General features: G+C 36.5%; 1 protein-coding gene and 1 pseudogene across 23 annotated transcripts in view; both read left to right on the top strand.

The window, feature by feature from the left end:
- Positions 1-26,971, top strand: part of LMNTD1 (lamin tail domain containing 1) — a 475,396-nt gene that overhangs the window by 209,769 nt on the left and 238,656 nt on the right. The gene's annotated exons all lie outside the window — the stretch shown is intronic.
- The window catches only part of LOC123801640 (protein kinase C-binding protein NELL1 pseudogene), a 39,073-nt pseudogene extending 12,102 nt beyond the window's left edge, over positions 1-26,971 (top strand).

The following is a 26,971-nucleotide window of genomic DNA, read 5'->3' as shown; positions in this document are numbered from 1 at the left end:
GTGAAATTCCTCCAAGTAGGAGGAGACTGATAGATTCTTGGGTGATAAAGGCTAAGCTCTATGTAGGTCAGTTAGTTTTCCAGAGAGATGGAAAAGAGACAGCTAGGAAAGCCCTCCTGGGCTCAGAACAAAGCTCACATACTGACTTTTAGAGCTGTCTCTTTAAAGGTGCCAAACTTTGATTGGAATAGTCTAGGAAGTGATTTATGCCACAAAACACTATTGAAAACAACTCAGCAATCAGCCTATGATTAGTGGAGCTTGACAACTGGGTGTGGTCAGAGAAAGAGACAAAGAGAGCCTTGCCAAAACCATAACTGTCATCCCAGAGTAAAAGTGGGCCTCAGAGAAATATGGGACACCATTAAGTGGACCAGCATTGATGTAATGGGAATACCAAAAGGAGAGGAGAGAGAAAAAGGAGAGGGGAAATATTTGAAAAAATAATGGCTAAAAACTAATGAAATTTATTTTAAAATGTAATTTATACACTCAAGAATCTCAATGAACTCCAAGTAGGACAAATACAAAGAAATATAAAAATAGACATGTCATAGTAAAATACTGAAAGACAAAGACAAAATCTTGAAAGCAGCAAGAGAAAATGACTTCTCACTTTCAAGGGAACTGCAATAAGATTAACAGCTGACCTAGAAACAAAGGAGGCCAGAAGGCAGTGGGATGATATGCTTGAAGTGCTCAGTGAAAAAATGATCAATTAGGAATCCTGTATCCAGCAAAGCTATTTTTAAAAAATGGACGTGAAATAGACATTCCCAGATAAACAGAATCTAAGCAAATTTTCTCCTAGCAGACTTTCCTTAGACGAAATAGTAGAGGAAGTTCTTTAGGTTGAAAGCAAGTGACGTCCCAGATGGCAATTAAAATACACATGAAAATATGGGTTCACTCATATGTAGATTATAAGAAACAGGGCAGAAGACCATAAGGAAAGGGAGGGAAAACAGAATGGGAAGTTGTCAGAGAGGGAGAAAAACCATGAAACTCAACTATAGGAAACAAACTGAGGGTTGCCGGAGGGGAGGTTGGCAGCGGAATGGGGTAATTGGGTGATGAGCATTAAGGAGGGCACGTGATGTGATGAGCACTGGATGTTTTATGAACCTGATAAATTATTGAACACTACGTCTGAAACTAATGATGTACTATAAGTTGGCTCAGTGAATTTAAATAAAAAAAATACACGTAAAAAAAGCACTAATAAAAATAGTTGTATAATTATAAATGCCAGTATAGACACTATAAATACATTTTCTTAACTGATTTAAAAAGTAATTGTATAAAAGAGCATGTATATAATGTATTTGGGGGCCTATAACATATAAAAATGTAATATAATTGCCAATAATAGTATAAAGGAGATGGATATGTGTATCAGGCTTAGAAAATGACTCCATATGGTAACTCAAGTTTACAGGAAAAAAAAGAGAAAATGATAAATAAGAAAGTTAATGAAAGCTGTGAGTATATACTTGCTATTCTTTTTTCCTCTTAGTGTCTATAAAAGACATAAAATTACATAAAGTAATAGTTATAATAATGTAGTTATGGGTTTCTAACATTTATAGATGTAATACTTATAGCAACAATACCACAAAAAGGGGGGAAAGTGAATAGGACTAAATAGAAGTAATATTTCTATAACTCACTGGAATTAAATTAGTGTAAAACTGGAACTGTTCTTAATTAAGGTAAGCCCTAGAGCAACCACTAAGGAAATAACTCAAAAAATTATATAGTAAAAAAAAATCACTGGAGAAATTAAAACACAACACTAGAAAATATTCACTAGACACAAAGAAAGCAGTGCAGGAGAAATAAAGTAACAGCAACAATAAAAAACATGAGATAAATAGAAGACAAAAGTTAAACAGCAGATGTAAATCCAACTATGTTAGTAATTACATTAAAAGAAAATGGACTAATAGTCTATCAAAAGTCCTATCAGAGATTGTCGGTTTGAATAATAAACAGATAAAATTTAACTAACTAAAATTTAACTATATTCTGTCTATAGGAGACACATTTTAGATTCATAAATTCAATAGATTGATTGTGCAAATAGCAATCATAAGAAATCTCAAGCGAAATAAATCTCAAAACAAAACATGTTATTAGAGATAAAGAGAGACATTGCATAATGATAAGAGTGAAATTTGGTTTTGGACGTTTGAACATACTAATTCTGAGATATCAAAAAGGAAGCGAGAGTAGGCAGTTGAACATTTGAGTCTGAAATTCAGGAGAGTGATGTAGCCTAGAGATAAGAATTTGGGAGTCATTAGCAGAAAGAAGATATTTAGAACCAAGAGACTTGGTGAGATCATTGAGGGAGTGAGGAAAGATTGAGAATAGAAGAGAACTGAGACCTGAGCCTTGGATTTGATAATGTTCAGAGGTCGGATACATGAGGGGGAACCAGCAAAGGAGACTGAGGGGAAGCAGCAAGAGAAGTAGAAAGAAAACCCACAGTGTGTTTTGGAAGCCAACTGAGGAATGCCTGTCAAGGAGAGGAAGTGATCCACTGTGTTAAATGCTGCTGAAGGCCAGTACAAACAGGGTTAAGAATTGGCCACTGAATTTAGCACTGTGAAGGTCATCTTTGACCTAAGCAAGAACATTTTTCAGTGGGGAAGGATTGAGTGTGTTTTAAAGAGAATGAGAAGAAATGGAGAGAGCAAGTATGGACAAATCTTGAATTTTGCTATGAACACAATAATATATGGTCAGTGGCTAGGGATGAAAGAGAAATTTTGCCTTTGTGTTTATTTTCTTTTATTCCGATGGGAGAATAATAGTATATTTGCATATGCTGATAAGAATGATTCAGTAGAAAGGAAGAAAAATAATAAAGCAGGCAAAATGGAAGAATTTCTGGAGGATGCCCACGAATAGGAGAGGATGAGGTCTAAGGAACAAGGAAAGGGATTATTTGAGATAGGAACACTGAAACACAGAACAGACAGTTCTTCTGTAGTAATGGATGGGATGGCAAAGTGTGCAGATTCAGAATTTCTCTTCTGATTGTATGTTTTTAGTAAAGTAAGGAGCAAAGTAGCCAGCTGAGAGTGAGGATAGGAGGGAGGGGTTGGAAGTTTAAGAAGTTGTAGCCGGTTGCCTTCAAATGGAAATGTTAGTGACCTAGGGAAATGCAGTGTGAATGCTAGCAGCATCAAGTGACCCCTTAAGGTCTGCTGTCATGATTTGGAAGTAGGATCATGTTCAGCTGAAGGGATACAGTTATAGAGTGATCAGAGATTTGGATTTAATATATAAGGAATTAAATTAAGCCAATGGGGTTTCATTAAGCAAACTGTGTGGCCTCATGTAAATTAGGGATAATATTTACCATGAGAGTTGCTTTATGCATTAAATGAAATAATGCAAATAAATACTTAACGCAGTGTCTGGTACATAGTAAGTGCACAATAAACTCCTGCTAGAATTATGGCTATTATAATGTCTATTAGGGCTAGGAAAATTTCCAAAGTGGAAATATTTGTTTTAATCACATCTGTGGTTACCAAATACTTCTGTTGGCTAATTGTGATTCAGTTCAACTGTCATAGCACATGTCTTTAGCAGATGGGGATGTGGAGACTGCATCTATGTTGACATTACATTTCACTTCTACTTGGCATAAGAGTTCAAAAAATAACTTGGGGGAATCATTTGTATATCTCTACGGTGCTTCAATTCCCATTGTAGAGCAACAGTTGGAAAGCCTAGTCTCTTTAGTTTGTTAGAGACTTCTGACATTTGATCTTTTTTCTAAATTCTTAGCAATGGCCTTAAGGCAAGTAGGAATTGAGTTGCTTTATTAGTATAACTTTGAAGACTTTCTTTTGTTTCTTACACTACTATTCTAAAAGTAGGAATTCCAAACAAGCACAGACAACTTGTATGCCTTGCTTGACCTTCCAAACATCATTTCTTTTATACTGGACATTCATTGTGCTTAATTAAGCAATCTACATTACATTACTTTGGCTAAATGTACTGTTATTACATTTACTTCAAAGACTAATAATACTATTCAGTGTAATAATACACAGAATACATTCCTGAAGAGAATTGACATTATCTCTTTGTTAGGATTTTCAATTTTTTCATTTGTTTCAGGAGAATTTATACGTGATTATTCAAGCATTTTTATTATGGCTGCTTTAAAGCCTTTATCACATTATTCCAACACATGACTCATATTGATGTTGGTGTCAATCCATTTATATTCTCATTCAAGTTGTGATTTTCTTGGTTCTTGGTGTGACAGGTGATTTTTTTTTATTGTTCCCTGGCCATGTTGTTTATTATGTTAGGAGACTCTGGATCCTATTTAAATCTTCCTATTTTAGCAGGTTTAGATTTAGCACTTAAATGGATCTTGATTTAGTTGTTTGTTGTGATTCCGAGGGCAGTTTAATTTTTAGAGCCTTATTTTGATCTGCTTGGTTTATCTGGTGCTGATGGAGTCCTCAGGCATTTTCCTTCTTGGTGCCCCCAAGCTGCCCTGTTGTCTCTGGACAGGGAAGGAGAGTCACGAGCCCATGGGGACAAAAAAATCTTTCAAGTCAGACTGCTTGCTATATAACTGAATCCCTCTTGCCAATTTCATCCCTCCCACTCCTACCCCAGTATATTTATGGAGTAAATGCAGTTTTAGAATGTAAATCATTCTCCCTTTCCTACACAACAGAATTTGTCATTATTGTGGAGAAGGCTGACAGTATGATTAAATACTATAAATATATGGAAAGCATATAATATTTTTATTTAAAAGTTTTTCAAACTAATAGAAAAGTTGAATGAAGAAAAATGAACCCTCATATACCCATGTCTGGATTCATCTACTGTAGAGTGGCCAGACAAAACAAAATACAGGATAGCCAGTTAAACTTGAGTTTCAGATAAATGATGAATAATTTTTAAATCTGAGTATACATGCAATATTTGGGACATGCTTACATTAAAAAATTATTTGTTGTCTATCTGAAATTCAAATTCAACTGGGCACCCTGTGTTTTTATTTGGTAAATCTGACATCCCTAACTTTATGTTAACATCTGGCCTCACTTGTTCCAATCCTTTCTCTAGATACACTTTTCCTTTGCCAAACCATCTGGGAAACATTTAAAAAAATAAAATTCCAAATAGGTTTTGCATGTCTATAAGCAGACCCTTCTACCTTTTTAAAATAGTGTTTGTAATTATATAGCACTAATTCTCCACTCTGCCTGGCTCTAGGTTCTAGGCTAGTTCTAAGTCTACATCCACATTAATTATAAAAAACACTTTAACTCTCATGTTAAAAAACCAGTTACTGTTCCCAATGAAACAATAACCAAGTGGCCTATGAACACCATCCTTCTAGAATTAATACCAAAACTATTTCAAGCTAAAGGTAAGCACTTTATGGAAACTCTTAAATGATGAAGAAAATACTACTGGTTGGTTCTTATAGATTGTCTAGATTTTCTCAGTTTCTCTAATTTGAGAAATTTTACCCAAATTCTCCTTTCTTTAGACATATCCATATTTATAGGTACTTTAATGTAGTGATTAAAAGCTCAAGTCCAGGAGTCAGACAATCATGGGTCAAAATCCTGTCTGCTGTAATCATGTTTAGTTCAGAGAAATTGCTTAACATCTTTGTAACTTATTTTTCTCCTCTATAAAATAAAGTAAAGTATCTACCTCTTGCACTTGTTGCAAGACTTAGGTGAGCCCTGTGCTGGGCACATAGTAAATGTTCAATTACCTTGGAGCTCTTCACCATAATTTATCAGACTTTCCCAAAGGCCAATTTTATATTATGTATTCCCCATCTTTCCCTAGAAATAGTTTCCACACTTGTTTGAATACTTCTAAACCATAGCTACTGCTCACAACTTTCTTATTACAATATACCCAGGTGGCACATACAAAACCAGAATAGAGGTTAAAAGGGATGAAGTCGCAATTGTATTCTTAAACCCATCAATCTTAAACCCTCACCCACAGATGTGGGTCAGGAACCACTATCTAAAGAGAAGTATATAGAAAATAAATTTGGCTCTATCACTGACCATATGGTGTGTAAGTTTGTTTGTGTGCATGTGTGTGTGCACACGTGTGTGCTAAAGATGAAAAATCCATATATATATATATATATCCCTTGTATATTTTGTAAATATTTAATTTTTATTTATAAATATTCAAGTTTATGTCATATGTGGGAAATGACCATTCTTCATACTTCATATTAGTCAGAGCTTATCAGATCAATGTGTCCAGTGTGAGGCATCAGACCTTTAAAAGAATGTGGAGAAACTGGAACAGATACTGAGAAGAGAATCACAAATATGCAAATGATATATGAAAAAGTCAAAAGAACTGAAGCTGTTCAGATTTAAGAAGATCAAGGATGACCCGGTTTATTTTCACGAATAAGAAGAGCTGTTCATGAAGACTCTGATCAGCTATTCCTTGTGTCCACAGAAGACCAAACAAGAGGAAAGGAGTACATTAAAACAGTATATATTTTTAAATTTTTATAAAGGGGGTGCCTGAGTGGCTCAGTTGGCTAAGCATCTGCCTTTGGCTCAGGTCATGATCCCAGGGTCCTGGGATTGAGCTCCATGTCAGGCTTTCTGCTCAGCAGGGAGCCTGCTTTTCCCTCTCCTTCTCTCTGCTTCTCCTTCTCCCTCTAGCTCTGCCTGCCGCTCCCCCTGCTTGTGCATGCACTCACTCTCACTCTCTCTCTGTCAAATAAATAAAATCTTTAAAAAAAAAACAATAAGTTTTGTATAAAGAACTTCTAGCGAGTTTAGCGGTAAAATAACAGACTGGACTACTGAGTTCGTTACGAGGTCTGTATTAGAGGAATTTTGCCTTAAAGCTTTATAGATAATCACCAGACCCAGCATTTTCAATTTGACTTCTACCTGAACCAGGGGCTGCACCAGATGAATGCTGGAGGTTCTTTATTGGTTGGAATATAATAAGAAAATACCAAGGGGCTGCATATACATACGAGATATTTTGTACAATTAAAAATCTATTAAAAAATCAACTATTGAAGAGATGCATCAGCCACAATGTGGAGGCAAGTGTTTTAGCATTTTCTGGCTGTTACACAAAGCACATGAGACCCATCAATCAGCTTCTAACAGACAATTCCAGGTCAACCAGAATGACAGGATTTTTAGTGCTGATTGCATTAGGTTTGCATTTGCAAAAGAGAAAACCAACAATTTCTTGGAACATAAATCAGTGTGCATGCCTTGACCCATAACCGGTGAAACACACAAAATAAGAAAGGTTGCCATGAAATTAATAATTCTCAGTATGGATGGGAACGTTTCCCATATTAAATTCAGAGTGGATTCATTCTAGGAACAATTTTGGTGTAGTGGCTCTCACTTATTATACATTACTGACTTTCAGTGCTCAGCAGCCAAAATACTTTGGCTCACTCTCATGCCCCAAAAATTGCATAAACTTTTCCCCATTCCAGAGCCATTTACAATATCTCCAGATGTTATTTCTTCTCACTTTATCCACTGCTTTTCTCTGAAGTCTCCTAAGAATTTCTGTATACTATTTACACTGTAATACATTAACGATGCTTCAGAGCCATATATTGATTTTCATAATCCTCCCAAAATTGTATGCCTTTATTTCTTTACTTGGTTGATATATTTTCTTAATCTGTCACGATCTCAGATAAGCATCTTCTGCAAGTCTGTGTTTCTCCTCTCACTTGCATATGGATTTGCACAGACATTGACAAATGAAATGTATTTTTCAGCCAATGTTTGTTGTCTCTGACCATATCTAAAGGGCTTGGTTGACTGCACATAATAAACAAAACAACAACAAAAATAATGAAACAAATCAAAACCTTGTGATTAAAATCAGCCAGAACTTTGGGGCACCTGGGTAGCTCAGTCGGTAAAGCGTCTTGCCTTCAGCTTGGGTCAAGATCCTGGAGTTCCTGGATCAAGTCCCTCATTGGGCTTCCTGCTCAGCAGGGAGCCTGCTTCTCCCTCTACCCCCACCCTGCACGTGCTCTCTCTCTCTCCCTCTCAAATAAATAAATACAATCTTAAAAAAAAAAATCAGCCAGAACTTTATGTATCACCCCCATGAAAAGATCTGGAAGTGAGAAGTCCTGGGCTGGTAAGGCAGCTTTAGAGTTACACAGTTTTTGGACACCTGTCCATTTACTCTGCCATCCTCAGGATATAGCTCTGTGGTCCAGGTGGCACCTAGCTCCAGCTATCACATCCACATTCCAGGAGGCAGGATGGAAGAAGGAAGAGTTGACACACCCCCTACAAGAAAATTTCCTGGATGTCCCATACACTTCCAGTTGATTCTCATTGTCTGAAACATAGGTGGGTAGCCACTCCCAGCAGCAAAGGAGATTGGGAAGTGTAGTCTTTTACTCCAGGTGACAATGTGCCCCACTAAAAGCCAGGATTCTGCTATCATGGAGAAAGTAATCAATGGATGATGGACTGGACAATGACAGATATTGTGTTGACAAGAAGAGGTTCAACCCAAATACAGTGACTTAAAATGCCAGCATGATGGGGCCTTGCCCTTTAGTAACTGTGCAGCAAATGCAGGGCGTCATTAACAGGGCCATGCTGTGCATGGTTCATTCAGTAAGTGTTCATCAAAAAAATCTTCACAAAAACCTGGCAAGAAGGTGATATTATGTCTCAAGGCTAAATAATTTCATTTCATAGGTGACAAGGCTGAAGCCTAGGACAGATAAGTAATACACCCCTAGCCACATGGTTAGTTCATATAAAGTTGGTAATTCAACCCAAGCAGTCAGATCCCTGGATCTATGACTATTCAACATAGTGTTGTATTGCTTATAGAGTAGCATAGGGGCATTGCCTTTCTAAGATTTTTCAGCATAAACCATGGCAGAACTTTCAGGGATTCTGTGATACTGACTGTACTATGACAACATATATACATGTGTACATGCACATAATCTCTGTATATAAAAAAATATCTCTGCCTTCATTCAGACATCATACGCAATTTTTAGGAGTTGCTCTGAGCGTATTGGTGGTAACATCCCATTTCTTTTTCATCTTTTATTTGTTAAGTGTTGTCTTTATTTTTCTGCTTGCTAGAAATGTGGAACTGTGAAAAGTTTTAGTTACCCTTAGTTGCTGCAGTGCATTCATTCTTTTGAATCATTTTATTCTGATATTTACCTAGGAGAGTTGAGATATCTTCGTGATTCAAGATGATGATGTCAGTCTATTTGGTTGGGAAAGGCCAAGCCATTGTCAACTCAGGCATAGGACAGGTGACAGACTTATTGTAGAAAATACGACTGGGGAGCACCTGGGTGGCTCAGTCAGTTAAGTGGCTGCCTTCAGCTCAGGTTCCAGGGTTCTGGGATCGAGACCCATATCAGGCCACTTGCTCAGTGGGGAGTCTGCTTCTCCCTCTGCCTCTGCTGCTGCTCCTGCTTGTGCTCCCTCCGTCTCTCTCTCTCTGCCAAATAAATAAATAAAATCTTTTAAAAAAAAAAGAAGATTGGAAGGATTTAGGGTATTGATTTCAGTCTAAAGAAAGGCAGTCTATTGTTTTGATTGTACAGGAAAAAAATCAAAATTTTACTCACTATATAGTGACAGATGTTTGGCAAATTGTAAAATATACCTTAGTCCTACTGAGAGTCAAATTAATAGATGTTACCTTAGAGGAAACCAATCTGTGTTTTTAAAAAAAAAAATCCATATTTTTTTCTAACTCAAATTATTGTATTTCCTTCATGCGAAATCAAAACCTTCTAGTCAAGGGTCTATTATATAAATATTTCATGTCAGTTGATGGGTGAAATAGTGTTCTTTTAAAATAACTGATGGAGGGTAGAGAAGATTTAATGCTTGTGGAATTCATTAAGATTTCATATTGTTCTGAAAAGGGATTTTCATTGCCCATGAGTCATGTTATAGTTTTCCAGAAAGAACTGAAAGAAAATGGAATAAAGATATTGAGATAACTTTTTCAAATGTTTGTTATAGAAATTGTCAAACATATAAAAAGTAGGGATAATACTATTATGAATTGACATGCTCCCTTCCCCCAGCTTCAACAGATGTCAACATAAGGCCAATCTGTTTCATCTCCCCTTCTATCACCATTCCCTTCCCTTCTACATGCTAGATTATTTTGAAGTAAATCTCAAACATCATCTCACTTATTTGTAAATACTACATTATGAACTCGTGCAAGATAAGGATTCTTTGGATTTTTAAAAAACATGTTCCCAAACATAATATCACTTCTGAAAAAAAAATAATAATGGTATTGAGAATATGATATGTTAATTCTATTCTATCTTTTTCTCTCTGCTTTTTAACAGTTGGTATGTTTAATGAGGATCCCAGAGGGCTTATATATTGCATTTTGTTGTTATAACTCCAGTGTTCTTTTAATATATAGGCTCATCTTTTTGTTTGTTTTTCTTGCATTTATTGAGAAAACTTATAGAAATCTCATATTGTGAATTTTGCTAATTTGTGTTCCTGTGGTGTCATTTATAGAGTTCCTCAGTCCCTTATATTTCTATAAATTGATCAGAATCACATTTAATTTTTTTTCCTTTTTGCAGGAATACCTCAGAGATAGGGTTGTCTACTTCTTATTGCATCATATCAGGAAGGACCTGTGCTTAGTTGTCTCTCTTTTTGTGATCCATTGATTTTTTAAGTAATGTCAGCCAAATTTTTTCATCTCATCAGATTTCCACCTAGCCATTTTAGCAAATATTTATGATCCCTACCTAAATCAATGATCTCATTAGGGGTTACAAAATTGAGATAATCCAATTTTATAATTACTTCTTCACTTATTAGCTGGAATTCTTTCTATAAAGGACAGCTTTTCTACATCAACTATTTACTTGCTTACCGTGAATTACAGGAAAGGCATATAAATGCTTGATTCTTTCCTTTATCAATCAGAATAATGAGCTAATTCCTAAGAGATTCTCTTTGCAAAAGAGAAAACCAACACCTGGTGAAGTTCACCAATGGACTTTTTAAAAGTATTATTGTAAAAGTATTATAAAAGTATTATTTTATGGTTTTAAAACATATTTACTATGTTTGTAGTCTACTGCTATTATTTTTTTCTTTCTATGCTCAATTCATCCTGTCTTTGGGTGGTGAGAACATCTTCAACTTAGTTTCTGAGTTCTTTTCAGGACGTACGAGAGCAAAAAGATGCTCCATGTTCATATTTGTATATTTCCTGCCCTACATCTGGAATCTGCCATTTCTCCAAAGTTCCTTTTAATGGAGAATGGTATTTAGAATCTCCAGTCTAGTTGCTGAGTGGACCATTGTTTCTAGATCTTTTCAGTAGTCAAAGCTATGAAAATAGTTGAGAAGTCTATACTAATATTTACAAATCAAATTTTGGTTACAGGATTTTTACTTATTTGATTTATATTTGTCTTATTCCACCTTCACCAAAAACCTCGGCTCTTAAATGGAATAATATAATTATTTATTTGTTTTATCTTACAATAATTTCAGAGGAACAATATGTTATATTAATATTATGATTATTGAGTAGAATTTTTATTATTTGGAAGACTTTTTTTTTGCATTTATTTATGTCCTATTTAGACTATATCCTACCAAGGATATACAGAAAAATTACCATTTTAAAGTCACTTTGAAATAACTCTTTCCTGGGTGTTTATGCCAGACTAAAAAAAAGAAATTGGTTATTATTTTCTTTTAGCTTTCTAATTTTAGGGTGCTGTATTTAAGTTTTTTTATTTTAGGATTATGTAAAGCATTTATTTGTTTCCAAAGTAAAATCTACAAAATATTTTGAAAAATCTAACTTTCATCTCTAACCCTTTACCTAATTCCCATTTTCACCTAAAGGTAATCATTGTTATTAGCTTTTGGTTTATCTTGATATTTTCTTAAAAAAGATAAATGTGTGTGCTTGTGTGTGTATATATATTGTCCCTGTATTCCTTAGCTATAAAATGGCATAGAATACACATACTATACACATTGCTTTTCTCATTTAATGGTATATCTTTGTAATCACAGCTGCCTGGTACTCATTTCATTGGTGTTACTTTAGGCTTATTCAAATAGTCCACAATTAATGGGCATTTGGGTTCTTCCTAGTCTTTTGCTATTACAGAAGTGCTGCAATAAATAGTCTTCTTCACCAATTACAATTTATTTGACTAGTATTTGGATAAGGATTTAGATTATTTCAAATCTTTCCTTTTATAAGCCAAAGTACAAAAACCATCCTTCCATACATAACTTTGGTTATCTTACTAGATTGTAAGCTCCTAGAGAGTTTTTCATTTTCATTTCATTTCATATTTTATTCCTGAAATACACATAAAAGAAAGCTCTTCAATTTGAGGGCATTCTGTACTTAACTGATTAAGCTATGCAGGTTTTGAAAAATACATGAGGAAAACACATACATCTTTTTGGAAAACATATACACATCAGTGTGTCAGTTATCTTCAAGATTAACAACATAAAGATGCTTTTCTATCAAATAGATTTTTATCTGTATTTTGTTTATAGTAAAGTTCCTCTAAACAGAAATTATTCTCAAATAAATGCAGAATAAATTTAAAGGAAGGGAACAAGAGAAAGAGAAGTTCTTTTTATTGAGCAGCTGCCACGCTCAAATTAGTCCAACAACAAAAATTAATTGTGGATCACTAATCTAGGTGCTGGGAATAGTGTTAAATTAAACACAACATCCTTGTTTCAAGGACCTGATTTTCTAGTGGAAAGACATATATTGAAAGACACGGATAATAAAGTCATAGAGAAATACATAATATATTTTAGGAAACTGATAATGGTTAGAAGAAAATCCTTGGGAAGGGGAGTGGGATAGGATTCAGAGCACAAGTGATGGGTGCAGCCTTAGATAGGAATGTGGGTTGGTGGATTTGGGGTTGGGAAAATAAAGTAAGTCCCTTTTCATTGCATGTTTTCCCAGGGAAGAATGCAGTGAGAGTGGGTGATGAGATGGTACTAGAAGATGTAAAGTAATTGATTTGAAAAGTAGGAAAGTGAAGTTACTAGGTCAGTACTGTGATAACAAATGCTGTTCTTCTGGCTCACTTTGCTAAAGGAAATTTGACTGCCTATGATCTGGCCAAGAGGGTTAAGAACATTTTCTTCCCACTCTCATTAAACTGATTAGAATAAGAACTAGCACTGGACTGGTAGGCAATCCATAGATTGTAATGTCTAGCCTGTGGCATATCACCTTTGACATGGGCACGCAATGGTTTGAAGCAGTTTCCTTTCTTAGGAATTTGGAATTAGGAAACTAATGAGAATGAGGCAATTAGCAGCCAGTTCAGAAGCTGAAAGAGCACAGTGAGAGATGCTATTACCAAGTTGAAGCCCTGACAGGCTAGTTAGGAGAAAGTAAACACTATGCTTAAGCTGAACAAATATTTCAGAAAGAATAGAAAGGATATGCAGAGAAAAGAAAAGAAGGAAGAGAGGTAGAACAGAACCAGTATAGTTGCTTCATTTCATGAAAACATTCCAGTCCCAATTCCAGTCACGTTTCCTTCAAGAGAATCCACTTTGACTTGAACTAGGCTTAGTTGGTATAGTGGACAGCTGCCATCAAGGTGCGCCCAACACCTATTTTCTCTCTTTTTGCTAAGAGCACACTGATTTTTCTCTAGGAAAACTATTCTTTCTCACTAAGGTCCATGAAATTTGGATGCAGTTGGCCCATCTACTCATTCCGTCTGTGGGTACATGACCCATGTTTGGTCAATTATCACTCCTTTAATCACAATAATTGGTTCATAGAAGGCCCCAGGACATAATAAAAGCCAATGAAATTCAATTTGGGAGGGATTTGTTGCAACTTTGAAAACAGATCTTTGGCTGTGGTTCTTAAGAAGATAGGATAGTGGCTAATATGCCACCATGTGAAGAGATCTAAAAACTGAAAGAAGAAAAAAAGCAGAAATGAGAGAAGGAAAAACAAGACTAAATTAAGATGATGTCATATGAACCCCTGGATCTATTCATGTCTGAAGCTGAAAAGTACAACTGCACCAAACATGGAAAGGATAGGTCTAATATCCTAATCCTAAACTATATATGCTTTTGATTAGAAAAATACAAATGACAATGATAGAGATCCAGATTCAGAGGAGAAAATTGGTATAAAATCAGTTGTGACCTTACCTTTGAACCACTTCTTCCTATGGATTTTCTAGCATTTCAGATTTTTTATATCCTATTATCACCTCCAAAATACTTCTGATTATTCTTTGCTTATTTTCCTCTGCTGGGGAGGAGATATAGAAGACCAAATTTGTTCCTTGGTTTCTGAAGCTTACCTATTCCTATTAAGAAGTACTGTTTTTAATTTTTTTTTTCACTCTGCCTTCTTTCCTGGAAGTCAGGAGATCTGAGTTCCAGATCTAATTATGCCTCGGATCAGCCCTGTGACCTTGGGTAGCTCATCACTTTCCTCCAGCTTACTGCAACTTTCTTATTTGCAAAAAAAGAAGGCACCAGACCAAACCTCTAAGGCGGGAAGAGAAAAAATCTGGTACTTGTGCTCCCATCCCTCTACCCCCTGCGTTAGCCTAGCCCATGAGTCACTGAGCCCATATGCAGTTTTAGATAATTCTCAGGAGAAAGAAATCCTATTTGCTTTAGCTGCTTTGAGGTTTCTTGAAGCTCCGAATTCTGTGATACTTCCAAAGAAGAATTTGATGAAATTTAATATTTTATTATCTTTACCTGTATCTCCTACAAGTTAACTTCTTTTTATAGATAACTGTCGGCAGTCAGGAAAGAAATTTAATCTTAGAATTTTTGAGTTTTGTTTAAAAGCTTACTATCAGAGTATAGGTTGTATAAATGAACTCTGACAGAGTCTACCATTAAGTATACTAAAATAAGGAAATTGTGCCATTACAGTGAATAGTTTGCCAAAAATTCTTTTCTTAAGAGGCTGAAGATTTGGAACATGGGCTAGAGTGACTGCATCAGCCTTTCATAGTCATCCAGGCTTAAGATGTGCACTCTTCCATGGCTGCTCTTAACATCAAATCAGTGACATTTGGCTACATGTGTTTCTTCATGAACATTCTCATTGCTACCAGGCTGGTCCAGCCCTTTATTATTTTGTGCCTAGAGCATTGCAATATGGTTATAATTTGTCTTTTGGACTAATTGTTTTTTCACTTGCTTCATCATGGACACATGCTCATATTGACCTTGCTAAGACAATAGATTGTCATAGCATCTCCCTGCTTAAAACCCATATTCCATGTCTCAGCTCCACAAACCATGGTTTGGCCCATATTATGTTTTCCCACTCCTCTACATGAGCTTGCTGCTTAGCTTAATAAATTATGCAGTCAACTAGTATTTTTAGGGGGTAGCAAGATGTATGCTATGGCTGAATATACAACTATGAATAAGGCATTGCCCCTGTCATCCCAGAGCTAGTATTCTATTAGGGTAGCCAGACAAGTAATAGGAGATAAAATACACTAGAGTGAACTCCACCATAGGGGAGAACATGGAGAATTATGGGAACCCAAAACAGTGGCAAGTCATCCAGTCCTAGAGCCCCAACAAGGCTTACTTGAGAAGATGGCATCTCATTTGAGTCCTATAAGACAAGTAGACTACTCTGCTCATTGGCCCTACAGATGAGAAACATCCTTCAAGGCCCAACTCAAACCTCAGACTACAAAATGTTTCCTTACCACCTGGTTAGTACCACTGGTACTGTTGGTACTAAAGGTACCACTGGTAGTACTGGTACTTCTCCCCACTCTGAGCTTCTATAGCATTTACTCATTTATTCATTCAAACAGCAAATACTTATTGTGTCCTATTACCTACCAAGAGCTATCTAGGCCCTGAGATACAGCAGTGAACAAATAAGTCCTTGCCCTTGGGAACCTACACCGAAATGAAGTGAAACAGACAATATCAAGCAAAGAAATAATATATAATATGTCAGATGTGATAGCTCCTGTGATGAAAAATAAAACAGGGAAGGAAACAGATAATGGGGGATCTTATTTTAGATAGGGTGAAGTCCCCCCTGCTAAAGTGACATTTGAGCAGAGAGATGCATAAAGTGGGAAGAAGTTTGCAGGTTGAAGGAACATCAAGTAAAGGCCATTCAACCAGGAGTGGGTTTGGAGTTGTAGGAACAGCACTGACTTGCTTTGTTCATTTGACTTCTCTTTGGATATAGGCTCCATTCATTATTGCCCTTCACATGAGTCTGAGCTGTTTCTCTTAAACACGTTTTCAGTTTATGGAGGCTAAGCACGATAACTTCACCTTCTTTATAATGTTGCTCTTCTTCCTACTCCCAAATCCCCTCCATCAGTCCAGTGTCTTCATGAGGCTATCAAGAAGTGTTCACTGACTAAATGTGAGCTAGGATTTATTCGTGTTCTTGATGTATTATATACATTATAAGGCACTCGTACTTTCCTTACCTGGCTGATACTAAAAAAGAACACTCCATAACCACTAAAAGGAAAGGGTGGGTGGTGAGGAGGAGGGTGCAGAAACAGACAAAATGTCCTCAGAGTACCAATTTCAGGAGCCTGTGAGTCTGTTTCAAGGGCAAGAACTAGAATACTTGTGGCAAGAAATACTTGTGTTTCTGCAGATTTCAGTGTGGTAGGGGTGGACTGGGAACCAGAATTAGACGGACAACTCCAAAAAATCAATTTAGTAAATTGTAGTGTGTGAGTTGATTAAGTATTGATCAGTGACCCAGCTCAGGTCTGAAACAGCCTCAGAACCACCTTCTGAATAAGCCATAAAGCAAAAGAATTATGCACTGATTTAACCGGTAATCTGATTGGGGAAGCTGTGAAGTCCTTGGGAATAGGAAGTTAAGAAAGTTTGAAAATTCACTTAAATGTTTGTCTTTTTAAAAATCAATGCTCCAAACATTACTAAGGCAAACAAGATTAATTAAGGAACAGATGGTCTGGAAAACTCTGGATTCATTCTTATTTGAAACTCAGGAAGTACCTGATCCAGATTTCATTAGGTATTTTAGGATACATTTAGCATGTAAATTCTTTAGGTGCTGAGTTTGAATAGATCTCATGTTGTAGAGTAGCAGTGCAGTCTTTGGACCCCAGCAGATCCGGTGACATCAAAACTATTTTCATAATGAAGGTAAGATGTTATTTTCTATTTACTATGTCCCGGTGGTAGGGAAATCAGCTGGTGTCTTTGCAGGAATCAAGAAGATAGCATCAGACATTGTGTTCTTTGTTGCCATGTATTCACTGTTAAAAAAAAAAAAGTCTTACTTAAGACTGTCCTTGACAAAGCAGTGAAAATTTATGAAATTTCAGCCCTTGACTACGTGTCTTTTAAATATTCTGTACATATTAAGTACATCTTCTGCATACCAAAGTACAATATTTGTCTATAGGAAAAGCCATTGTTTGAGTTCCAGGCTGAGTAACACTTTTACTTAAACGAATGTCTACGAACTATCATTTTATCAAAAATGAATGAAGTGGCAGGGGGAACCTGGGTGGCTCAGTCAGTTAAGCATCTGCCTTTGGCTCAGGACATGATCTCAGGGTCTTGGGATGTAGCTCAGCTTCAGGCTCCCTGCTCAGCGGGAATACTGCTTCTCCCTCTTCCTCTGCGCTCTGTCCCCGCCGCCCCACTCTTGCTCTCTCTCTCAAATCAATAAATAAAATCTTTTTAAAAAAATGAATGAAGTGGGTATGTCACTTTAAGGAAAATAATTGCTATTAAGTGCTAATGATAACATTTAAGCCTTCAAATGAAAATTCAAATTTTGGAAAAATTTGTATCTACCACTGTGAGCTTGAAGCTTCCCCAAATTTAAAAGGGACTTTTAGGATGAGATTTGCATTTATTACGTGGATATAAACTAATGTGATATTTTGACCTTGATTAATGAAATGTGTCAACATTTGGAAGATCTGCATAACTCAGTGAACCTGTAATTTTCAAATGATCAATGCATGTTGTTACAAAGCATGCATGTGTAAAAGATCCATTCAAAATATAACATACACCAGTGAATTTTAATGTAACACAGTACAAAAAGTTCATTGATCTAGTTTCTGATTCCACACTGCAATAACCATTAATAACTTGTCAAGTTTTGGTGTCATATCAAAAAATAAGATCCACAATTATCTGAAAGACCATTAAAACATTCTTTCTTTTTCTAACTACACATCTGTGTGAGGCCAGATTTTCTTTATATTTTCGACCAAAGCAACACATGGCAAAAATAGAATGCAGAAGCAGATATGTGGATCCAACTATCTTTAGTTAATCCAAATATCAAAGATATTTGCAAAAGTGTGTAAAAATGACTCCCTTCTTGCTAGATTTTTCTGTCTTGGAAAATATAATTATTTTTCATTAAAAATATGTTATTTATATTAACATGTAATGAGGTTGCCCCTGTTATTTTTAAATTAATAAGTATTTAAATATTCCTAGGCTTAATTTCTAATATGATAAGTATCAATAGACATAAATTGATATAGACATATCTCTTTAGGCTGTAAACTCTTTACAGTCCTTAATAATTTACGTAAAGTATCCTGAGCCCAAAGTGTGGGAGAACTGCTGCTATCAAGGGTTAATAATTATTATATAATAAAATAATCTAATGAGGATCAGCAACATAGAAAACAGTCTCACTTTCTCTGGTTGGCATGAATGCATACATAGATAAGAGGACTCTGTACATGCATGGATAAATAGATAAATGCTTTCTCCTCGCCTCAGACCTTGGGGGCAGGGAATTGAGTTAATCACAAATCTCAGTCTATGATTAATGATCCCTGTAAAGCTCTGCTCCTGTTTTATTTAAACTCTTCTAATGTGTTTGCTATGTATCCATTTTTGGGTTTGTGTATCTACTTGTGAAACACATATTATGGTTTTATATTGCATATATTTTTAGATTTACATAAATGGTACTATGATATATATATATATATATATATATATGGATATTTATATCTATATACATATATATAATTTTCTTTTTTTATCTTAGCATTATATTTTAAAGATCTAGCCTTGGTATCACATGCTGATAAGAAAAGCCAGACAGACAAGTCATCTGACTTATGTATATTTTCCTCATCATACACAGCTAGAGATTTTATGATGGCATATGAAAATTTTACCCTTTACATGACAAATATGAAAAACCACCTCTAAGCTATAAAATTCATACAACCAAATACAAAATGACCTTACCAATTGCTTTCAAAGTCCACGCCATTGAACAGCTTTTGTTGACGGTCTATGTGGGCCTTGTGCTTGTTCCACCATCAGAGTTTCTTATAAACATGAGATGGACTGCAGAACTTCATTTTGTCTCCCCAACTATATGATCTTAGGCAAATTACTTAACCTCTCTTTCAGTGTTCACTGTAGAGTGGGATTAATAATAGTACCTGCTTTATGGTGTTGATGTATGAGTTAAATGAACTGATATTTGTAAAGTGTTGAGAATGGTACCTGGAACATAGGAAGCATTATGTAGGTATTTGTGAAGTGAAATGAAATGAATGAAAAGAATATGCCACCTGAGAGCATCTAACTTGTTCCTATGAATCATAATTTGCTTTTACCATTAAAGCATTTCTCCCCTTTATCTTCCTGAGGAAAGTGTTTTGGTAATAAAACATCTCTCAATGATTATAGATAGAGGTAGGAAGATCTTACTCTGTTATTTTATAGGCATTCAGTTTTCATACCTTGTAAAGAAATTTTGAAAACCCCAAGAATGACATCATATTCTTTAAAACTTTATATAAAAGTTCTAAGTAATGATTAGATTCTTAGAATAAGAATCAGGAGCAGAGATTCATTGATCAAAAAGATTCTTGTGTGTTTAGAACAAGAAAATAAAAGGACTATACATTTCACGTCAAATATAGTAAGTTGCCAAGCTCTTTAGGGACCACAAAGTTATCCTCTTTCTCCTCCCAAGACTTCTATGACTTCATCATTCTCTCCTGGCCATTAAAACAGAATTCCCAGCAACAGGAGCTGTTAAGTCAGAGCAACTACAACAGCCTTCAGGTGCTTTCTATGACCAAGTAATTCCTGGCATGAGGCATTACATTTTTCATTACTTTTATCCTTATCACTGATGAGGATGTCATTTTGGAAGCACTAACTGAATACCAGAAAAAGATGAGCATTTTTAATGGGATCTGAAGAAATCTTTCAAATGAAAGACCAGTGATGGGATGAATTTCCTAATTTGAAAGCAGACTAAATTAATTGTTTCAGACTGTTTTCCATTATAGGCCATTGCTAACTTTTTTTCCAAGAGTGCTTGCAATCACTTACTTTTCAGATTGGGTGCCCTGGAATAAAGCCAGATTAACTCTGAGCTGTGAATTTTACAAACGCTCTTGTTTAACCTATAATCGATTTAAATAGAGCCATTCTACAAAATGCAAACATGGTAATTGGTGCAATTTTATTTTTTTGCGTGAAACAGCATTCAAGAATATGCTGGCTTTGACTTTCTGGATCTTTGCACAGCCAGAAGTCTGGCAGAATAATCACTGAAGTTCAAATTAGAGCCCCAGATGGAAACACAAACAGGGGCCACCACTGTGTCTGTTTCATGCTTCGAAGCTCAGTTCTGGACAGAAATGTGTTTCTAGTTAAAATGTAATCATTTCCAATTCCTTCTGATCACTGGATCATATTGTAAAGAAACAGCCTGAGGACTACAATTGCTTTTAATTACCACTGAACGTTGATTGAAATTTTCATTTCCTTTCCATACTTTGTATTTTTATAGAACAAACAAGAATAAAATAAAGATATGGCCTCTTTATACTTTAAGTGTATTTTGAGAAAGATCTTTATTTAACATTACCCTCTTTGAATTAGAATTTCTTTGTCAGGATTGGATTTTCCCAGCTTTCCTTTATCATGGATTGCCTGCTGAAAGAGCCAAGTTAGTTTAATATTCTTGAATGGTCAGGTTTAAAATTAAAATTTTTTAAAATTCAGTAAGACTCAAGAGAATTCATATGCTTCTCTGATTAAAGAATTTAAAACTGTAAGATAGGGGCGCCTGGGTGGCACAGCGGTTGAGCGTCTGCCTTCAGCTCAGGGCGTGATCCCGGGATTGTGGGATCGAGCCCCACATCAGGCTCCTCCACTGTGAGCCTGCTTCTTCCTCTCCCACTCCCCCTGCTTGTGTTCCCTCTCTCGCTGGCTGTCTCTATCTCTGTCGAATAAATAAATAAAATCTTAAAAAAATAAATAAGTAAATAAAACTGTAAGATACTTTCGACAAGGTTTTCTTCCAACTGCACCATGCTTCTACCTCCCCACACCATTTTAAAAATTGAATGTATACCAAGATTATTGTGAGAGACAAGGTATAAAACAAATGAATCAAAAAACTAAAAATATCCTCTCATGATAAAGCTTTATGGAATATTCAATATTTGAAATTCTACATTAGTTTTGCTCTTCATATATTATTGGAATGCTATAAATAACAACTATTCTTCTTTTTAGCTGGGACGTAAGACATGTATCCTAAAACCCACCTAAAAATTTTGGGTGAATAGTGGCACCCAAATTCTGCTTAAAATAGGAATAAATGGCAAATAAAAAGATGTTGCATGGCCTCATGTGATTTGTTCTACAGTGTTTCATTCTGAACAACCTACATGGTGAAAGTAAATGTACTTTTTCATGCCTTTCTGATTATTTCAAGGTTTCTATCACAGATCGAAGAAAAATGTCTTAGGAAGTTGATTGTACTGTAGAAATACATGATCTCCAAAACGTATCCCATGTTTGGGTTTCCCAAGGAGACACTAGAAATAAAGAGAGGAAATTTATATGTATATCTAGTAAGGTTTCATAAAGCAGTATGTTTAACCAATCCACAAAATGTTATTAATAGCATTTAAGCTGTGGAGTCAGAGATGCCTAGGTGGTTCAAATCCATCTTACTAATTCTGCGACCTAGAGCAAATAACTCAACCTCTCTGTGCTTAAAATTTCTTGCCTGATAAGTGACTAATTATAACCCCTCCCTCAAGAGTTCTGGAGAGAATTAAATCCGATAAAATGAAGTATTTGGCACAATAACAGAAACATAGTTCTGAACAACAATTATAGTTGTTATGGTTAAGTATATGGCAATACACAAAAAGTATAAACTACTGTCCCTGCCTTTGGAAATATTTTCTCACTGAGGTTTTGATACACATACGTGAAAAGCTGTATTTATTGCAAATCAGAATATGATTCAATGTATCTAATAAAAGCTTTAGTACCCTAGAGAGGAAGAAATTGCTCTGGAATGCAGTTGTCTGACAAGGCTTAATGGGAGAGAGAGGATTTGAGTTGAACTATAAATGAGATGGAAGATTCAGATATTGAGAAAGGAGGTGTGGTTTATTTCAGATGTGAGCAATGGAGGGGAAAATGGTCATTTGCATGGGATTTTGTGGGATATCTCTAGACCAGTGAATATGTGCATTGGCTAGAGTGAAAGGTTATTCTTGTCAGAGAGAGTGTTGAGAAAGTGTGGAAAGTAGCTTATGGATATCCTTAAAGGCCCTGGAGTTTTTTGAGTAGGGGAATGAAATGATAACAGTTGAGGAAGATTTATTTGGTTGCTTCCTGTTAGGTGAGCTAAAGGAAGGATCAGATGGAGGAAGGATGCTGAATCAAGGGATAATTTATGTGCGGAACAGGATAGAGGTTCATGAGATTGAAAAAAGAAGATAATAATAATAATAATATGAAATTAGATAATGTAGTTTACAACCATAACCTAGTTTGATCCTCTTAACAACCCTAAAAAATACTGCTAGACAGAGAAAATGATATGAGTTAAGTCTGGTTTTCTGATTCTAGAACTCAAGCATTTAACCATTGTCCCATAGTGCCTGCTCCGTATGAGAAAACTGGTGCCTAGAAGTTCATGCATTATTTCCCTCACAAAATAGTTTCTTTTTAGATCAAATCCTAGCTTAAACAATATTGTATAAATAAAGAAGATCAACCAAATTAGAAAAGCAAAGTTGGGAAAGCTTCAGAGTGAACAGAAGGAAAGCCTTCGGGTGTGTCCTGGTTGGAGCTTTTTGGCGTGGAGAAACTGCAGGCAGGCTACCTAGAAGCAGGGCATCTTGTGTGATTGGTTAGGGGTCTGTACTTGACTTTCTCTGCTTGGTCCTAAATTGAAAGTGGGGACAAAAAGCAGGGAAGCTGTCAGTTATTAATCAAGTCCTGACCATTTTGGGCTGATTTTTACAGATGTTATAATTTGGCTTCCTGGGTTGTCACTAGAGATAGCAATCTGGCTTCCTGTAAGTCTGACTTACAGTTGCCTGGCTTCCTGGGTTGTTTACTGTATATAGAAGGTTGGTTTTCTGGGCAGGTCGGTATAGTTTGTGAGTCAAAGTTCTATTTTCATATATGGCCTATCCATTTTCCATTTGTATATTCAGTCTCTCAATATTTTTTAGAGCTTAGTTGCCTTTGAACTCCTTAAGTACTTTCTGATTCTGGTGAAAGAAAGCATTATTCAAGACACAAATGCTAGAAGTCTAACTGAAAATTTATTTGGGAGTACAAAATTAAAATTGAGTATCTGAGGCTTATAGACATACAACATTTTCTCACAGAGCCTACAATATGCCTAATCTACATGTGCGTGGTTGTATATTTCAACTCAGCTTCATGCCCACCCTCTTTCTAAATTCTCCCTTCCATTGCAGGGGAGGATCCTGGGAACTACCTTTGCCAGAATCCCTAGCCAGCAGATTTTAGGTAGGATTCTCCAATGAGAGGTTTTTCCTTGAAATATAAAATGGGGGAAAAATCCCTTATTCCTCAGTGGCAGCCATGGGCAGGCAGGACTGGGAGATGGTTACTGTGAAGTTTTGCCAGTGACTTCCACACATCCTCCTCTCTGAGAAACACTCACTTTGGTGAAGCAGCTAAGGTCAATGGAGGTAGCTTTCCTAATATCCTTGTACTTCTAGTTTTCCTGAAATTTTGCAGGGGTTTCCCTGACATTTGCTCTCCTAGCCCTTCAGATGGTTCGGTAAGTCTCTAGTTCCCAGGGTTAAACCCCATTTTGTTCAAAATACCTACTGTGATTTTTGTTCTTCTGACTGACCCTGAGGAATGATCAGGCATTCTACCAAAAATAGGGGTGTACACATTCTCTGAGAATATTCTGGATGAAACTGGAAACTATTGTTAAATAGTGAAGACAAGATAGAGGCACAGCATGAAGATAGAAGCAGAGAGTCTAAGATGCTACACTGCTGACTCTGAAGATTAGGAAAGGGACAAGAACCAAAGAAACCTGTAGAAGGCAAGATATACAAAGAGAGATCTATGCAGTCCCTCATGTGAGTAAGAAATTAATTCAGCTCTTCTGGAATAAGAGCTGTTCTTCTTGGCCACTGTACAGCAGAAAACATTGACTTTAGGAATGATACTGTCCATTTGAGAACTGGAACACAGCTATTTTGAACTGCAGAGCAACAGTCTGAGGGATGAGATCCAATAACACTATTTTTACATAACGGGAAGCCCGGGACTGAAACACTTTCATACTGGATGGTAGATGGACAATGGCACAAGGTCATGTTGGTCAGTGAAACCAAAAGCAAGGCTTATTCAAGGGAATCATCCAAGATGGGAATATCATCTTTATGCCAAATGCATATGTAACATAGTGTCTGAACCTGAATCACACTTGTCCAACTTGCAGTGATTTCTTAGGCTTGGTACAAGGAGTAATGGACTTTCAGGAACTTTTGGCCAAGATGCCTACAAAACTAAATTATGCAACAGCAAGACTTAGTCAACTGGAAAACTGTCATTGTGAGATCTGCCAGGTGAGTAGACTTTTCTGTAGAGATCAAGTCTCTTGGGTTGATGGTGAACACTGCAGGAACTGAACATGCCAAATGGTGCTGTGGAGTATTGAAGGATGCCCCATCCCCCTCTCAGTTGCTCCCCAGACTCCCTCCCCATGCACATTACTGGCCAGTGCTATAAAGTCTGCTGACCAAAATGTATCTATACAGGAAAAGTTCTTGCAGAAGGCCAGTGGATTTTAACTAAAAGCTACTGGGAATGCTGAGGTGAAGTTTTAGTAAAAATTACAGAAGCATTCCCTCTTTTGAACTGCTCAGAAAAGGATCACATGCAGTAGAAGTTATAACTTTTGTACAGACAGACCTAAATGTGGTGAAAACTTACAGCGCAAAAACTGGAATACAAAAGCTTCTCATGAGTGCAAGAACAGTTACATCTGTGTCCAGAGAGACTCTACCTGCCATGAGAATATTGATGAGTGTGCACCTAAAATGCATTACTGTCACGCCAATGCTGTCTGTGTCAACTTGCCTGGGTGACATCGCTGTGACTGTGTCCCGAGATACATTTGTGTGGATGACTTCTGTACAAAATAGGATGAATGTGGCTGCAGGCAGCACACCTGTGATGAACATGCCATCTGCACCAATACTGTCCAGGGACACAGCTGCACCTACAAACTGGGCTGAGTGGGGAACAGGACTGTCTGCAGAGTATTCTGCCAAGAGGGTAGCAGATATGGAATATCGTGGCTCCAAACAAATGTGTTTGTCTTCTGGAGTCAAAGGAAGCCACTGCAAGAAAGATATTGATGAATGTACAGGGGGAATCATTGAGTGCCACAACCACTCCTGTTGTATTATCCTGCCAGGGTGGTACCACTGTAAGTGCAGAAGCAATTTTTAGGATGATGGAGTCCTGTATTGACATTGATGAATGTGCCATAAAAACTCATACCTGTTGGAGGGATTCTGCCTCTATCAACCTGGCAAGGGGATTCAACTGCCTCTGTCTTTCTGGGCCCTCTGCTCTGGTGACTGCCCCCACGGAGAACTGCAGTGCAATAGGCAGGTGTGAACCTTGAAAGAAAACAGTTCTGTCTGTTCCTGCAAGGACCAAAAGATATTCTGTCAATAGACAGCTTATGATTGCTGGAATCCAAATGTTGACCTTTTCTGTTGCCCAAAGTGTGAGACCAGGGTCACAAGTCTATATTTAGATCAAAATGGACACAAGATCTATCAAAGTGGAGACAATTGGACTTACAGCTGGCAGCAGTGCTGGTGTCTGGAAGAAGAGGTAGATTACTGGCCACTTACTCCAATTTGAGCTGTGAGTACACAGCCATCTTGGAAAAGCATTGATGTCCCCACTGTATCTGTGACCTAGTTGAAAACATTGCCTATGACATCAGAAAAACTTGCCTGGATGGCTGTGGCATTTCAAGGCTTAGCAGCTCAGTGTGAACATGGCTGGATCTCCTTGTACAACCTGCAAATGCAAGGATGGAAACGCCTGCTGTTCTGTGAATTTGGAGTGTTTTCATAATAATTAAAGTATTTAAAATGGATTCATCATCACAGGAGAAAAATGGACAAAATGACCATCCAATGTAATGACGAACAGAAGTTGATGTTTTCTACCACAGAGTGTTATCAAAGTCTGCATCTGAGAAAAGTGTTTGGGGAATGCATTTTGGACCTACCACTTTGTTCATTCATGCTAACATAGTCTAGATGACCTACAGTGCAGTGCATTCAAGTCTTTGGTTGTTAGAAGTTTCCCATGTTGCAAATCATGTTTCCCTTATCAGATCATTTGCAAATACATTTAAATGATCTCATGGTAAATGTTGATGTTATTTTTGGTTTATTTTGTGTACTAACATAATAGAGATTCAAGTTCCTTTATTTTTTTTTTTTGGACTTTTGGATCAAATTCTACAAATAAAGCTGCCTATTGTGATTTTTGTCACCCCAAACAAACAGACACACACA

This window comes from Ursus americanus, chromosome 25 (assembly GCF_024610735.1).
Source record: "Ursus americanus isolate L20-20 chromosome 25, mUrsAme1.1.p, whole genome shotgun sequence".
Lineage (NCBI taxonomy): Eukaryota > Metazoa > Chordata > Mammalia > Carnivora > Ursidae > Ursus > Ursus americanus.
This window is presented reverse-complemented; position numbering and strand designations above follow the sequence as displayed.